This window comes from Rattus norvegicus, chromosome 8 (assembly GCF_036323735.1).
Source record: "Rattus norvegicus strain BN/NHsdMcwi chromosome 8, GRCr8, whole genome shotgun sequence".
NCBI classification, from domain to species: Eukaryota; Metazoa; Chordata; class Mammalia; order Rodentia; family Muridae; genus Rattus; species Rattus norvegicus.
In genome coordinates, this window is record NC_086026.1 from 36,978,288 (window position 1) to 36,995,741 (window position 17,454).

General features: G+C 40.0%; 2 long non-coding RNA genes across 2 annotated transcripts; both read right to left on the reverse strand.

Moving 5' to 3' along the window:
- Positions 1 to 594: 594 nt before the first annotated feature.
- On the reverse strand, positions 595 to 7,910 carry LOC134480007 (uncharacterized). The gene is made up of 2 exons (XR_010054108.1): positions 2,789 to 7,910; positions 595 to 827 (listed from the first exon to the last, which is right to left on the reverse strand). It is a non-coding gene; the product is annotated as an uncharacterized LOC134480007 (long non-coding RNA).
- Positions 7,911 to 13,313: 5,403 nt separating this feature from the next.
- Positions 13,314 to 14,889, reverse strand: LOC134480008 (uncharacterized). The gene is made up of 2 exons (XR_010054109.1): positions 14,677 to 14,889; positions 13,314 to 14,138 (listed from the first exon to the last, which is right to left on the reverse strand). It is a non-coding gene; the product is annotated as an uncharacterized LOC134480008 (long non-coding RNA).
- Between the last annotated feature and the right edge of the window lie 2,565 nt (positions 14,890 to 17,454).

The window sequence follows — 17,454 nt, forward strand, 5'->3', positions numbered from 1 at the left end:
ATGTGTAACACACATACACATTTGTGTATGTATTCACTGCAAGGCATAAATGTTGAAAATCACTGTTTGGATGAATGTGTGTGTGTGTGTGTGTGTGTGTGTGTGTGTGTGTGTGTGTGTATGTGTGTGTGTGTGTGTGTGTGTGTGATGTGTAATGTGCACACACATGTGTGTATGTATTTTTAGGAGGGCTGTAACATGCTCTTTGCTGTTATCACAAGCATTAAAGTTTAATAGACCAACCGTGAGTTATTTACGGCCCAGAGACACCTGGTCGGCGTGATAACGTGGCAGCTATCTTTCTAGTTTTAAAATTGACATTCAGCCAGTTATATTTCTGGTCTCTCTCATCACTTAGATGGTTGTTGACTTTTCTTAAATGTCAAAGGGGGTTTTTAACTTAATTTCATTCCTCCTTCTAGTTTCTTCCCCTGGGCTCTCCAGAGGCTCTTCTTGTCTCTGGCCTCTAAGTCAGCCCCAAGAAAGGGTAGCTAAAAGGAAACCCTTTCATTTGAAAAAAAGTGAATGCATGTGCAGCCAAGTTTTTTTTCGCACACTGTAAAGAAAAAGAAAATTCATGTAGCTCAGCCATAATTATTCCTTCTCAGTCTATCTTCCTGCTTCTAGTTTGAATGACTTATTAGCCAGGTGCAAGCCCCACCACCTTCAGAGAATCCTGTTGTAATTATGGTCCATATGCCCCTGTGCAAATGGTATCTTCGGAAATGGTCAATCTCAATGCCTGTGTGGTTCCTCCCAATATCGCTTCTGCATGGCTTCCCCCTTCTCCATCCTCTGGCTAGTCTTTGGGCTGTGATAGTCAGTTCCTAGAGGATCAAATAGAATTTGTTCAGCCCTTCTCATTCTCAGTTCAAGTTCTTCATCAGACACCACCCCTAAACAAACAAATAGACTCTGGCTAATATCTCTTGTGGGACAGTTGCTCACGTTGGGTGGGTCAATGGGTATGTCCATGCAAAGATGATTTATACCTGCCCTAGGAGGGAATAGGTGAGCAGTGCCAGTCCATGGGAAATTCAAGGCCCTGTAGACATGATGATTGATCCCAATAGTACATATGCCGGGGGCTAAGGCCATGGGCACAGACATAAGTGGGACTCTTCAGAAAGTGCCAAAGTTCAGGGAAGACGTGAGCCACAAACTGCAAACAATGTATCTTGGCAACTTAGTTCAAATGCTAGCTTGGCCACTTGATGTCTCCATGACCTTGGGCAAACGATTTCATCTCTCTGGGCATAACTACTTCCTATGTAAAAGCTGGTTCTTAGTATTGCCTACCTCGTAATGCACTTGTCAGGATAAACGAGATGGCATATACAAGAGCCCTTGTCTGCCTGTGATAAGTACTTAATGTCTGATTTATTTTATTTACTGTTTGCTTTGTGCTGTCTATGGGGATGCATATGGGTTTACCTCAGTAGCTAGAATTGAAATGACACTCTTCCATCATTTGCCTGTGCAACATTCTTTAATTTTATGTTCTTACATGTGATATAATACAAAATCCAATGATTATCCAACTACGAGCTTCTGCTTGTCTCATCTACCTCCTCCTGAAGAAACTGCTATCCCTGAAGACCCTGAATCATTCTTAGTTTTCTCACATTATGTACGTATGTATGTATGCATGCATGTATGTATGTGTTTGTATGTATGTGTTTGTATGTATGTATGTGTATGTATGTATGTATGTATGTATGTATGTATGTATATGCCTAACAAAATATTATTTGGTTTTCATTGCTTGTAGTTTATTGGAACAACACCGTGAACATGTGGTCCTCTTAAATCTGTTCTTTTCTCCCAACTCATGTGAGTAGACTCACACCTGCCATCAATCAGACAAGGATCCCTTCATTTTGGCCTTGTGATAATATCTATTGTGTCACCAAACTCACCAAATAATGAAGGGCTTGGAATGTTTTGTTTTCCAGCTCAGACTTGGTTCCTACAACCTTGCCTTCCCCACTCCAAGACATTGTGCAGCCTCACTTGACCCTTGACCCTTGATTAGCCCTTTCCTTAGCCCTTTCCTTTATGGGACACCACTTCCAGTCTCTAGCTGCTCCCTTGATTCTCAGAGGACCAAGGTGGGCCACACGTGCTTATTTCCCTTGAGTTCTGAATTCCCGAAATACATCCCTGCATTTCAGTCAGCCAAGTCCCACATGGACAAAAGAGACCCAGACAAGCAACTGATGGGAACAGTAAATTGGTTGTCACCTGTTAATTTTCAGTGAGAATAGAAAGAGCTTATTGACAAGACTTTTATGCAACTGTGAGTCTATTGGTGAGCACTATTGGCATTCCCATTATCTGGAGCGTCTACTGTAGTCTGCTCTCTTTCTCAGTGTCTGCCCCTGCCCACCTGCTTTTAACCTTTCTCTGATTGTTCTAATGAAAACACTGCAGACTCAGTACTATCTGGGGTCCTAAATAGGTAGTAACCCACAGGAAAATGCTACCTATGTAATGTCTGATACACATCAGATGCAGATGTGACAAAGAAATCAGGATTCTTGGTGCCAGCCAAATTCCCTTTCTAGAGAACACTTCGGGTCCAGGAGAAAAATTGTGACTGATCTTTGTGGTCTGGCCAAGCTCCCTATGGGGCAATTATTGCAGTAAAGTTCAGACAGTGAATTCTGGAAGATTAAAGTAAGAAAATGAAGTTACTATGATCCGAAAGCCAGAGAGGCAACCTGCCTTCAATTCCGGCTCTGATCTAAATGAAAAAGGCTTGATGCCAACATCCATGCCAAGTTACCTGTTACATCGCTTCTTTCTTTACACGACATGTTTGACCTTTTCCTACTTCAAGAATATATAACAGTGCTTCTGATTAGAGGCTAGATGCAAGGAGTTATAATTTCATCTTTTTTCCATTCTTCAAATTGAGCACTTTTCTCCAATCTTTTTTTAAAGTTAAGAGACAGGGTCTGGAGAGGGAGAAGAGAAGGGCACAGGAGAACTAAATGTGTTTTTAGAGCATTTGTCTGTAAGGTAATCAGTTGCTGATGTAACAAGCACATTTGAAAAGTTGTCATTCATATATTCCAGAGTATCCTCAATGTCTATATGTTTGAACATGTGTAATCTCTTCCCTGGCCCCCCAAATTGCTCATGTACAAGGGCCTGCAAGCAGGAAGACTCAGAATGGCCGTACACAAGTGTATGCTCAGAGAAGCAGCAGACAGCAACATCTGTGGTAGAGGGAGTAGTCATTTTTCTAAGGTTGATAAGAACCAACTCTACTACATCCACTCAGCCTTCAGCCACAGGGTCTGACTCTGAACCTATCACTATTAACTCTGCTCTATGGTTCCAGGAAAACCTTGAGCAGGAAGATGAATCTCAGATTCATCTAAAGAGTCTTCAAGATACAGAATTGTTCAACATTTTAACCTTTTGCAATGATCATTAACGATCCATCCAGATCCCTTCCAAGCTTCTCAGAGCCTGCAGTCTCCTGTGTCTACCAGTCTTGGTTTAGACAATCCTAATAGACATTGGAATTTAGGGGCTATCTTCACAACTTTGTAAGTTTCTTGGATTAACCTTAGTTTATCTAAGATGCTGTAAGTGTCCTCTCCCCGTAACAGGTAATTATTTGTTAGCTATGACTAATGATCATAGCAGGTGACTATACTTAAAGACCATACTTGATGACCATAACCATGACCATAAAAGTCAAGGAAGTAGTCTGCCTTTTTTGGCAACCAATAAATTCAGCTTGAACCTGCTAAAAGATGATTTTTCAATGCCACCATTTGACAGTAAGGAGGAAGAATGACAAGGGAGGTGACAAGGGAGCCTTGAACAGTGACTAGGACATGGCCAGCTGTGAAGGATAGTGAAGAATATTCCAAGAGTGGAGATGGTTGAAAAAAGCAATCTCGCTCATGGAGCTGCTGGTCCCAGATCACAATGGAGCATTAATCGCATCTAGCTGAGGAAACGCTTTCACTTTCTTGCTCTACCCAACAGGGTCTTGGTAAGCCTCCCCCCACGACCACAGACTTCCGGCCTATGATACTATCATGGAAGTCACACTACTCCAGGTCACACAGAAGCAAATGGGTTCTCTCCCTCACGATAGCTATCTCATTGACTAGGCTTTACCTCTAACACATTACTGGGAAGCTTTCTCCAGTGCCCCTTGACGGGATGCATCCTGAGAGACAATCTAGTTTCCTATGAATCAAATTCCTTCTTGCATCATCCTGTGTTTCACTGAGTCAGATGTAAAGCCATCCTCCTCGTTTTCATCATCCTCTTCATCATCGTCATCTTCATCATCATCGTTGTCATCAGAATCTGAACAAAGGATCTTGGCTGAAATCACCAGAGCATTCGACTCTCACCTCTGGATCCCCACTAAGTCCTTGGTTTTCCCACCTTGCTTTCCTTCCTGCAGGCTGCAATAAAGTTACAATAAGATTCTTCAAGGGAATGTTCTTTGTTGAAGCCCCAGATCGACCTATATGGGGCCAAGTTTTACAGCCTGGGCTCAGACAATATTGGCTCAGTGTATCATTTCCCTCAGGGAGGCAGTATAGGAAATTGGTCTAGATGATATCTTTGACCCCTGGAAGGAGGTCATGACACAAACTACCTCCTTATTGGCACCTTCCCTATAACAATCGTTCTTCCCAAGCCAATCCACCTTCCCTAGGAAGGCAGCTAAGCTACCTGATAGGTAGATTTGGATCCTCTCAAGTCCCAAGGAACCCAGTAATAGAAAGAATCAGGTCTGTGCTACCAAACAGGCTGCAAGCGGTCCTGGCTCTCTATCTTGGACTGTGACTTCAAAGGAACTCCTCAAACTCTCTTAAGTTTACTGCACCGTAAAAGATGAAGCAGAAGTCCCATTATGACAGGGCTTCGGGCTGCTAAGACCCAAGACAATGCAGGGTCTCAGCAAAGGGTCATTGTCATCTCTTACTCACAGCTCTCAGCCATAGGGTCTGATTCCATCCACTCTATTATGAAGACTTGACCTTTACAGCCCTGTCACTCACCCCTGCCAGCAGCGATCTAAGGCAGGTAACCATGGGCTTGCTTTCATAGACGTTCACATGGGTAGCTGAGTACCATTACTGAAAGTTGAAAAGTTGTTTTCAAACCTCTCTGGGTTCCGGGTAATTGCAGAAGTGGGAGGGTGGTGGCTAAGTAGTGCCTTCAAGCATACAGAGTGTAACTCCTCCAGCATAAGTCAGCCTGTCACTCTCTGCACTGCCTATGAAGTCGTTATGGCCTGGAGCATGTAAGTCACCTCCCCTTGGCAGCAATCCCAAAGGCTTCAGCCTTCACAGCTGCCCAGCATTTCCCAGCTTCTCCTGTGAGCAACAATCATCTCCGTTAGCTTGCTGTCGAATGAAAAATATATTACTCCCTTGTCTTCTCAACTGTCATCTCCCTGCATGCTCAGCTAATTTAGTCTGGGAAGTGTGTTTCCCCAGCACAGGGCACACTTCTAGCACGGCTTGCATGCCCCAACATTTCTTGCTACTTGTAGAAATTGGGTCTGCTTTCCAAACCAGGCATTTAAAGAGAAAGGAAGCCAGGCCTGGGAACATAAATGAAGCCGTTTGCCCTGATAACTTTCTTGTCAACTGTAGCTTTGTTGGGTTCTTGGGCCTTTGGTTAAAACTAGATAGAGCTGCCTCCATGGTGAGAAGATGAATATTTCCCAATAAACCTTGAACTGTTGCTGAAACCTCAGATCTGGATGCTTTCCCAAGGTTATGGTCACCGAAGCTGAGGTTTGGAAATGTTGACAAGAATATAAAATTGAAGAATCAGTGGATGCCAGAGTACCCAGGGAGTATCATATAGGGTGACAGCGCCCTCTGCTGGGAACAAACCCAACAGCACCAAAAATGATTTTTGCAGCATTTCCAGTAGCCACCTCACTCTATCGTGGTCATCCTGCAAGCCTCTTCTCCTGTCATCTGGAACCAAGGACAGAATCCTTTGTGCCACACTTTCTTTTGTTACACTTACTTTTAGTTAAACTGGGATACATTTTGAGTACAGGGCCCATTGGAAATTGGATTTTGGATTGTAAGTTGTTAAAAGTAAAAACAAACCCCCCCCCCAAAAAAAACACTTTCAGAAAAACACATAATTCTCAGAATATCTTATATATACATGTAGATTGGTAAATTGTAGTTTTGTCTGGAAAGGTACCTCAAAATACGTAATCCTAGCAGTGGGAAAGGAAAGGCAATATCGGGTATGCAATGAGAACATTTAAAAGGCTGGAGTGAAGTTTGCCATCACTCTTTAGGCAATGTGCCCATTTGTGCCTATTGCTAAAGCTATTTTGAGGAAAGACAGAGAACATCCATACACAGATATGGATTTGATGACAGAAGTCCTAGAAACAGAGAGATCATGTGGCAAATACTGAGTTGCCCCAATGGAGGGGGATTGGGTCGAAAGCCTTGAGATTTCTATCATTTTACACATCTGTAAGCCTTTCTAATTGTTCAAGAAGCAGTCAAGCACAACCTTGCCAGAGAACAAAGAAGTTCTGTGACACACACTGAAAGAGACAAAGAAAATCCTCCCTCTCAGGGGGCAATATAATCAGGCACAGCAGCTCCCTGGGATCCATGGAATCAAAGACTGAATCCAAATGTCACTGAACAGGACAGCAGAAGGCAGACACCAGAGAACCACAGCAACTGAGTGCAAACAAGATAAAGAACTATATGAGTGAGAGCTCTGCCTTCTGCTTCTTCACTCTGATAATCCATGTATGCATATATACACACACACATAAAACCTATCATTTTAGCCATTTTGAGTATAAAATTTAGTGGCATTAAATACATTCACAGTGTTGCAAAACTATCACGCATCCATTCTCAGAACTTATTCATCCTCCCAAACAAACTCTCTCACCCACTCAAAACGGCTCTCATGTTTTATGCAGCCATAAAGAACAAAATTATGTCATTTGCAGCAAAATGGTTGGAACCAAAGATCATGATGTTAAGCAAAATAAGCCATGCTCAGAAAGACAAATATCACATTTTCTCCCATATGCAGTATCTAGAGTTTAAGAAATAAATATGAAAGCATAAAGAGGAATGTTCAAGAAGAGGAAAGGGACTAGAAGAAGAGACGACAAGAGAGGGCCAAATATGATGAAAGTGCACTACGTACATCAAGGACAATGTTATAGGGACATCCATTATATTATATAGCTAACACACCCTAATCAATATATAATAATAAATAAAATAGTCAAATTTTAAAATGATCCCCAATCACTTCAGATGTTATGATCAATGTGATAATTTATATTTTTGTTAAATTAATGTATTTATGTGTATGGGTGCTTCGCCTGCTTGTTCATCTGTGAGCCACATGTGTACCTGATATTCTGGTCATTGGATCTCCTGGAACTGAAGTTATGAACAGTCAGGTGGAAACTGAGAATCAAAGTCAGGTCCTCTGGAAGACCTGAGTCACCTCCCCAGTCCAGGGCGATACCTTCCACCTCTGAATTTAACAAGGAGGTGCCTCGCATAAGTAGAATCATAAAACATACATTCTCTGTCCCCGGCTTATTCTACTTACAGTGTTAGCAGGGTTTATGCATATCGTGACTCAGGTTAGAACGCCACCCGTTTTAAGGTGTCCAACAGTTGACTGCGTGTATGTACCTCCTTTGGTTTATCTTTTCAGGAACTGATGGACATTCAGGTATTTTCCACTTTTGAGTTATTGTGAGCAGTACCGTCAAAAAGCATCCTTTTCCAGTTTCTCCTTCCCATGTCTGTGGGTGTATAAGTAGGAGTGGGGTTTCTGTACGATGGGTAATCCTGTATTTAAGTATGTGAGATATTATGTTTGCACCGAATTATATCCGTGTAGATGACACAGAAGCAGAAAAAAGAAGTAAAAAAAAAAAAAAAAAAAAAAAAAAAAAAAAAAAAAAAAAACCAAGGGACTAAAAGGAAGGTGGAAGAAGCAGAGGTTAGCGAGTTTGGAGAAGATTCTCATCTCGAAATATATATGTGTATGAAAGTGCCCTTATGTAACATGGGATCATGTGCCTTGATTGTGCACAATAAAAAATTTAAAAATAAGCAAGCAACCTTTGAAGGAAGCCACCTACTTTTTTAACGGCTGCTGAATCATTCCCACAGCAAGGCACGGGCTTCTGGTTTATCAGTGGCACTTGCTGTTTCTAGTCCGTTTTTAACATACATGGTAATCACCTCAGAGGGTGAGGAGTGCCTTCTCCTCTACTATGGACTTCCAGTTCTCCACGGAGGGCTGGTGGCAACTGAGCATTTTTTCCAGGTGCTTATTGTTAACTTACGTATTGTCTTTGGGAAAATGTCTGCTTGAGGTAACTGGACCATGCTTAACCTGATGTGCTTGGTTTGCCTGAGGTCCATAGCTTTATTTTATGCTCTTAATATTAATTTCCAGTCATAGGAGTCCTTGCCTGGCTGCTCTTTGGTGCATGAATAACAATGTCAGCGTACTCTCTCTCCTTTCGGCTGTGCAATCAGGGACATATCCAAGACACTAGCAACATGCCAAGTCTGATGTCACAACTGTGGTTTTCTTCTAAAGGTATTACAGCGTATCTCTTTATAGCACAGGCTGCCCTTGAAACCCAAACCTTCTACCTCAGCTCCCTGAATACCAGGATGACAGGCATTTGTCACCAAATCTACCTTTTTTTCAGTCTTCTTTATAAATTCCCTATCATTATAAATGGATATAAGAATCCATTTTGAGTTAACGTTTGTCAGAATACACATTTGGTCTGCAGTCTGTGTATTTTTGTGGCTTCATTGGCACTCACAACAGCGTCTTACAGTCATCTGCTTTTACCGATAAACAACACAGCTTCAGTCACCTGTGAGCAATGCATTCCCATAAAGCTCTGTCTCATCTGCATGATCGAATGTCACAAATTGCATCTTTAAATGTCACGTGCTCAAGAGCATAGATATATAACTTATGGCTCCTTGATAATCATATCAGAAATATGAAGTGAAACAATAGCCAAAACGATAACAAGAGTAGGTTCCTCGTGTGCCGAAGTCAAAACCTTCACCAAGTTCCCTTTCCTTTCGGAATTGTTTGGATATTATCATTTCTTGACCTTTGCTTTCTTTGCAATGCTGGGACTGAAGCCAGGGCCTCGTTGTTGTTATATAGTCACGCACTCTACCACTGAGCCCCTAGTTTAATCAGTTTTGGGATAATATTATGTATATTGAGTTTATATTTTATTTGTTTTTTATTTTATGTGTATGAGTGGTTTCCTGTGCATCGCATGCATGCAGAACCTGTTGATTGCAGAAGAGGGCGCCAGATCCCCTAGGCTTGATGCTTCAGATGGTTGTGAGCTTAGATACTGAGAATTGAAACCAGCTTCTCCAGAAGCAAAACCAGTGCTCCTAACCCCTGAGCCATCGCTCCAGCCTCTGTATATTAATTACTTTTAAAGCTTTCTGGAATTTGATGAGAATTGCAGCAAACGTTTTGTCAATTTGAAGAAGCTGCAGGGTTCTTTTCTGCACTGAGTTTTTTCATGTTTTTAAATAGCTTGTATCTCCAATCTTTAGGGCTGCTCTGATTCCCTTTATCTGTCATAGTTTGTTCATTTCAGTGTCAAATACTCCACTATATTCATAGCAACTTTTTTTTTAAATAATAGCCAGAAGCTGGAAAGAACCCAGTTCTCCTTTAACAGAGGAATGGATACAGAAAATGTGGTACATCTACACAAGGAGTACTACTCAGCTATCAAAAACAATGACTTCATGAAATTCTTAGGCAAATAGATAGAACTAGAAAATATCATCCTGAATGAGGTAACCCAATCTCTCTCTCTCTTTCTCTCTCTCTCTCTCTCTCTCTCTCTCTCTCTCTCTCACACACACACACACACACACACACATACACACACACACACACACACACACACACACACACAAAACCATATGATATGCACTCACTGATAAGTGGATATTAGTCCAAAAGCTCAGATTACCCAACATACAATCCACACATCAAATGAAGCTCAAGAGAAGGAAGACCAAAGTGTGGATGCTTCAGTCCTTCTTAGAAGGTGGAACAAAAATATTCATAGGAAATGTGAAGACAAAGTTTGGAGCAGAGACTGACGGAATGGCCATCCAGAGCCTGCCACACCTGGGGATCCAGCCCATATACATACAGCCACCAAACCCAGACAATATTGCTGATGCCAAGAAGTGCATGCTGTCAGGAGCCTGATACAGCTGTCTCCTGAGAGGTTCTGCCAAAGCATCACATATACAGAGGCGAATGCTCACAGCCAATCATTGAACTGAGAACAGGGTCCCCATTGGAGGAGTTAGAGAAAGGATTGAAGGAGCTGACGGGGTTTGCAACCTCTAAGAACAACAATACCAACCAACTAGAGCTCCCAGGGACTAAACCACCATCCAAAAGAGTACACATGGACAGACCCTTAGCTCCAGCTGCATATGTAGCAGAGAATGACCTTGTTAGGCATCAGTGGGAAGAGAATCCCTTGGTCCTGCCAAGGCTCAAAGCTCCAGTGTAGGGGAATGTCAGGGTGGGGAGACTGAAGGGGTGGGTGAGTGGGTCGGGGAACACCCTCATAGGAGCAGGAGGAGGGGAGATGGGATGGGGGTTTATGGATAGGAAACTGGGAAAGGGTATAAAATTTGAACCATAAATAAAAAATATCCAATAAAAATAAAATAAAATAAAAAAGATGTGGAGATTTGCTGGAGGAAGTATGACGTTGGGTCTGGAACGTGAGAGATCGTAGCTTTCCTCTCTTCTACTTTGATCTTTCTGCTTTCTGTGTGCGCTGCTGAGGTGCGCTTCCTCAGCTTCCTGCTCCAGTCAATGTCTTTCTGGATATTATGGACATTAGCCCTCTACCAAAATAAGCTCTTGCTTTAGTTGCCTTTGGTTATGGTCATTTATCTCAAGAACAAATACAATTGGTCAGTCTCAATATTAAACAACCATGCAGCCAAGAAATAAACCACACTTGACCACAATGTCTTAGAACATTCAGGCTTACTATAACAAAAAAAAAAATCCACAAACTGGGTTCCCAGGTTAACATAAATTTATTGCTAATAGTCCTAGAGGCTGGAAAACCCATGATCAACATGCTGGTAAGTATGGGGCTGATATAAGGCCACTTCCTGGCTCATAGTTTGTATCTGGAGTCTATGTTATAAAGAAGTAAAGATGAATCTCTCTGACAAATGCCCACTTCCTAATATATTAATCTTATTTTGGCAACAATACTTCAACTCTTTACTTTTGTGGTGCACAGATCATAACATATAGTAGCACAAAATTCTTAAATAATGCCAATGTTAATGTGTGGATATTTTATGAAGAGTTTATTTGGGCCTAAATTCATGAGAGATGTTGATGGTTTTCAGTATTGCATCCTATTTTGTGTCAAGACAATATTAGATTCATTATGTGAATTTGTAAGTGTTATTTTCCTCTTTTATTTTCTACACTAGACTTGTAGCCCTTTCAATGAGGTGTTAATTGGCAAAGGTGTTAATTTTTATTTAAATGTGTGGCAGAATTCTTCAGTAAAGCAATTTGAGTCTGGAGATTTCTATTGCCGGCAGTTTTTACGTTATGAACTCAATTTCTCCAACAGTTGCAGGGCTATTCCCTGTAATTACCCATTTCATATTGAGAGCTACAGTAGTCTGTGTTATATCTGTAGCTACAGGGTCGCTTGTGTCAGTTGTTACTTTTCTTTTGCTGTGATAAGATGACCAAAATAGCTTAAGAAAGAAAGGGTTTACTCTGGCTTGTGGTTCCAAAGAGGAGAGAGAACATCATAGCAAGAAGGCATGACACGGCCACAGGGTAGAGAAGAGAGCAGGGGTCGGGGAACAGGAAGTTGGCAAGGCCACCCTCTTTGACCTACTTCTCTAGTAAAGTTCAGTTCCCTAAAAGTTCCATGACTGTAACAGTTACCAACTAGGGAGTCAGCTTACAGGAGACATTTCTCTTTCAACCCACAGTGATATCAACCCCTTATGCCCTTTTGATATCTGTTGAGTCTACAATGATGTCCATTTTATTCCAGAAATTGATCACCTGTCTCTTCTCTGCGTTGTCTGTGTCAGTCTTGTAGTCTTGTTTAGAAAGTAACTTTTGGTTTTTCTTTTTAAGACTCAGTACTTTGTTCCCCTTACTCTCTTATTTCTCGTTTTAGTTTCTTCTACCCTTATTATCTCTTTCTCAGAACTTTGTTAGACACCTTCTTTGTCTGGATTCTTCATCTAGATAAGGTTAGAGTTTATATCATTGATTCCATAACCATTTTCTTAAATGTGTACGAAAGTTCACTACTGTAAATTTTCTCAATGCTAGTTTTGTTCTCAAATTTTCAAGAACAAAAGTCTCGAAATTTTGTGGGGTTTTTTTTGTTTGTTTGTTCAATGACTAAGCTTATTTTTTCCAAGGGTATCTTTAACTTTTAGGTTTTCTTTCTTAGAAATTACCTGTTTGCTTTCCAGATGTCTTTATCTTGTGGGTTTTCTTTCTTAGAAGTATTCTGTTTGGTTTCCAAATGTTTATACATATTCTTGTTGTCTTTGTGGTTTTAGTTTCTACATGGTTTCATCTTTTTTTTCAAACTTGTTTAGTTTTTTGGCCCAAAATATTATCTATTTTTTGTGAACATTAAAACATGCCTATGTACTGTCGTTGCTTGGGGTATTCTGTAAATATTGATTAGATGCTATTGGTTGATGACAGTACTGAGTTCTATCTGCTAATTTTCTGCCTCTGCCTTCTATCAAGTATTTTCCACTATAATGTACACTCATCAATCTCTACTTTTAGCTCTCTCTTTCTCTCTCTCTCTCTCTCTCTCTCTCTCTCTCTCTCTCTCTCTCTCTCTCTCTCTTTCCTACTCCTTTCACACTTGTGTCAGAGCTTGCAGCCATGTCATTCCATGCATATTTTTTGGGTAGTTATTATATAATGTCTCTTATAGATTTTACAACCCAAAGTCTCCTTTAGTAACGTTGTAGCTACTTCTCCCTCCCTTTGGTTGATGTTTGTGCAATTTGTCTCTTCCTATCAATTGACTTTCAACTTGCAGTTAGTGTATATTTATTTAGTATTGCATATAGTATTTATTACAGATAGCACATAATTGAATTATAATTTTCAATTCAGTCTGCCAAACCCTGGGGTTTTTAAAAATTGTTTAGGCCATTTAAATTTAATGTAATTATTATTGATGTGTTAAGGATAAGTCTCCCTTTTTTGTTTCCTGTTGGTTCTCTAATTTTGTTTTTCCAGTTTTTGTTCTTTTTTGTTTGTTTGTTTCTTAAACACTGCTTAGAATCTCCTTTTTATTTAAATGGATCTCTTTGTGCAGATTTCCTAGGGGTTTTGTTTTTGTTGTTTAATGTTTTACTGTAAGTGTTCTAATTACACTCACCATTTTCCAGTTTCAGTAAATAAAAAAAAAAGTTCAATTTTTAAGTTCCTAGACCCTCTCTTATCGAAAATATCTTAAGTGTTTCTCCTCTGGATGTTTGAATAACATTAGTACTGTTATAATTTCTAAGTTATGAAATACAATTTTGAAAGTTCTAAAGGAAATTCAATGTAGTTGCTTGTTTCTCTTTGATTCCCAAAGTTTTTCCTCATAGAAATTATATTGTTAAAAAACAATCAGGAAAGCACATCTTCTTAGACCAAATTGTCCTGGTTTTCCCTTCATCTAAGAATGAGTTCAGGTTCCTTCATCTGAAATATGTTTGCACTCAGAATGGTATGCTGCTGGGGGCCTTCAACTTCGTCACTTGAAAAACTCTGTGTCGCCTTCTGGGCACCCATCCTGGCTTCCCCAACTCACGCCATAGAATGTCTCTCTTTAGTGTCATGTGACAACCTTACCACAACGTTTCCTTTCTATTTGGCTGGAATTGAGCAGTTGCTATCTAAAATTTTCCCTTCTTTCTAGATTCTCTTCTCTTGATCTTTTGCTGGAAAGAACATTTTGTTGAAGATTTTCCTTTGTGTCTATTTCTCTGCTGTCATTTCACACAGCAATAAGCCTAGAATAGATGAGACACAAAGAAAAAGATAAGGAATCATTACTCTGGTGCTTTCCTCCAAACCAAGCCCCTTGTCATTCAACCTATTTTTCCATAACTTTGAGTGTCTTCTGTCTGTATATATATATATATATATATATATATATATATATATATATAGTATATATTAAAGTCAATATGGCTTTATTGACTTTAACAAGAATTAAAAAGTATTGGGTTATTTAAAATATGTTTAAATGTATTTGCTTCCTTGAGGCTAGTTCATATTTCTTCAATTGGCACAAAAGGTATAAAATGTAACTTGAGATTGAGAGTCCACTTCACCAGAAGACACCTCACAGGATTCTTTGGTCCCTGCCACTCTCTGTCTTATCAAAATTGCCATTTTTTCCTCTCCAAGGAACAGAGAGAGTTAGAATCACCTCTATCATTTGTCACCTTTTGTCATTATCCAACAAATAGCACCATCATTCCTAGTGACAGGCTAATAAAGGAGGAAAATGTTACTTATATCAAAATCATATTCCCCTGCACTAACCTTCTTCACATGAACCCTGTCTTCTGTGGTGCTGCTGAGCCCAGAGGGTAGACAAAGAGTTGTGTGGGGCAGACAGAATTGTGCTACCATGGAAGGATAAGCAACTGAACTACCAAGGGCTCCAGGAGGAGTGTGCAGTCCAGTGAACTAAAAAGGAAGAAACAATGCAACACTGTGACATCATCAGTGCAGCCAGCCCACACCCTACCACTTCCTCTGTGATCACCCTGATTGAGTGAAATGGTGTGAGCCCCTTGCTCTAATTCTCCAATCCGTGCTCTCACTCCAGCAATTCTTTTGTCTTAGAGATCACCCTTTCTTTATCCATTGCAAGCTTAGTTCTCCTCTTAAAGATGCTTCGGGCCAAAATAAAGTAGGGGAAAAAAATAAAACCAAAAACCACAAGGCAGGGTAAAGCTGTACTCAGGAGAAAATGTACAATGTAAAATACTGTTAATAAAGAGGTCTAAAAATGAAAGGAAATTATTAGAGCAGTTAGAAAAATAAAATAGAAGCTATTATCTCTGAAGAGAAAGCATGTATTTCATAAACAAGTTAAAAATCTGTAAGTAAAGAGTGAACACTTGGACAATATGGTGCTCTGTATATTTTAAAAATATTCTAGATACATTTTTATATACTTGGCATAGCTAGGATGGCATGAGGTTTATAAAGACTTGATCACTGTGATGAACAAGCATCATTTAATGAATATAAAGAAGACACAGAGTTTTACTTTGGTGTGGTGGCTTGCTGGGTCTTCCTCCATACACTCTTCCCCAGGGGAGTAAATAGTTGTTCATCATGGAACGAAAACTTACAGTGTAAGTTGCCAGAACTTCCCTGTTCTCTTTCTTGTAGAACGAGGCTTTCTGGCAGGGACCATGTAATCTGACATATGTCTATAAAAAACATTTGACTATTGCATTAATTACATAGAAGAAAATGGAAAAACATTATGCTCTAAGAGTAGATGGCTAATTCTGCCTAAATTTGAGGTTTTCTGTCAAGACATTTGCCGGTGGATAGAAACTTCATTCTCCAGACAATACTAAAAGAAAATTCCAGAATCACCTACCAACTTCCTAAAGCTCCCAAAACTTGTATAGAGGGCAATGCATTGGTACTGGTTATCCACAAAACATCCAACAATAATTACACTAGAATTTTTAAAATTCACATGGAGTATTTACTAAAATCCTCAGTATGCTAAACCATTTCATAAGACTCAACAAACTTCAGGAAATTGATAGCAATTAAAAAAAACACTCCTTTCTAAATCAAAAGAAGGTACTCATGGAAATCAAAAGGCAAAAGAAAACAATTGAGATTGCAAAATAAAACACTTCTAAATAACTCAAAGATCAAGAGACAAGATTTAATGGAAACTTGAAAGTGCTTAACTAAAACAAATAAAAGTCCTTCATGTTAAAATGCGTGAGATACAGCAAAGGTAGTACTTGGAATACATTTGCGGCCCTAAGTCCTGGTGGTAGAAACAAAGACTAAAAATTTAAAAATTAGGATCCATCTTAACAAATTAAAAAACAACATCAGAATAAATACAGACTAAATTGAAATGAGGGCATAATAAAAATCAATAGCTAATGGAGTAGGAAGCAAAATGAAATGAAGATTAACAGATTGGAACAGGCACAGAGAGAGGCCATACAATTAAACTCACGGCAGGTGGGAGGGAAAGAGAAAGGAAGGGGACAAAGAGGGGAATGGGCTGGGGGTTGGGGGAACTCTACTATATGACCATCACCAAAAGTAATAAAATTAAATTTAAGAAATGGAAAGTATCAGTACCCATTCATTTTTTTTTTCGATGTGACAAAGTACAGACAAAAGCAGCACATGGACAAAGCTCATGGATGTGCTCATCATGGAGATAGAATCCGAACCGGTAGGACAGCAGAGCAGGTATCTGTACTTGTGAATCAGAAGTGAAAGCAGGTACCCAACTTCCTTTGTCCTTTTTGCTAGGTTCTATCCAGTCTCGAGAATGGTTTTGCCTTTATTTTGGGAGGGCTTTCTTTGGTCTCTTAAACACTTCTGGAAACATCTTGATAGACACACCCAAAGATGTGTTTGTATCCTGATTCTAAATCCCATCAAGTTAACAGTGAAAATAACCATCACAACTCAGCCTTGGTCAACTGGTTCCTCAAACACATCTGGTTAAAGTCTGTCATCTAAAGCAGTGGTTCTCAGCCGTCGTAATGGTGCAACCCTTTAAAACAGTTCCTCATATGCCGAATGGCTGAGAAACACCTAAAGAAATGTTCAACATCTTTAGTCATAAGGGAAATGCAAATCAAAACAACCCTGAGATTTCACCTCACACCAGTGAGAATGGCTAAGATCAAAAACTCAGGTGACAGCAGATGCTGGCGAGGATGCGGAGAAAGAGGAACACTCCTCCATTGTTGGTGGGATTGCAAACTGGTACAACCATTCTGGAAATCAGTCTGGAGGTTCCTCAGAAAATTGGACATTGAACTGCCTGAGGATCCAGCTATACCTCTCTTGGGCATATACCCAAAAGATGCCCCAACATATAAAAAAGACACGTGCTCCACTATGTTCATCGCAGCCTTATTTATAATAGCCAGAAGCTGGAATGAACCCAGATGCCCTTCAACAGAGGAATGGATACAGAAAATGTGGTACATCTACACAATGGAATATTACTCAGCTATCAAAAACAACGGCTTTATGAAATTCGTAGGCAAATGGTTGGAACTGGAAAATATCATCCTGAGTGAGCTAACC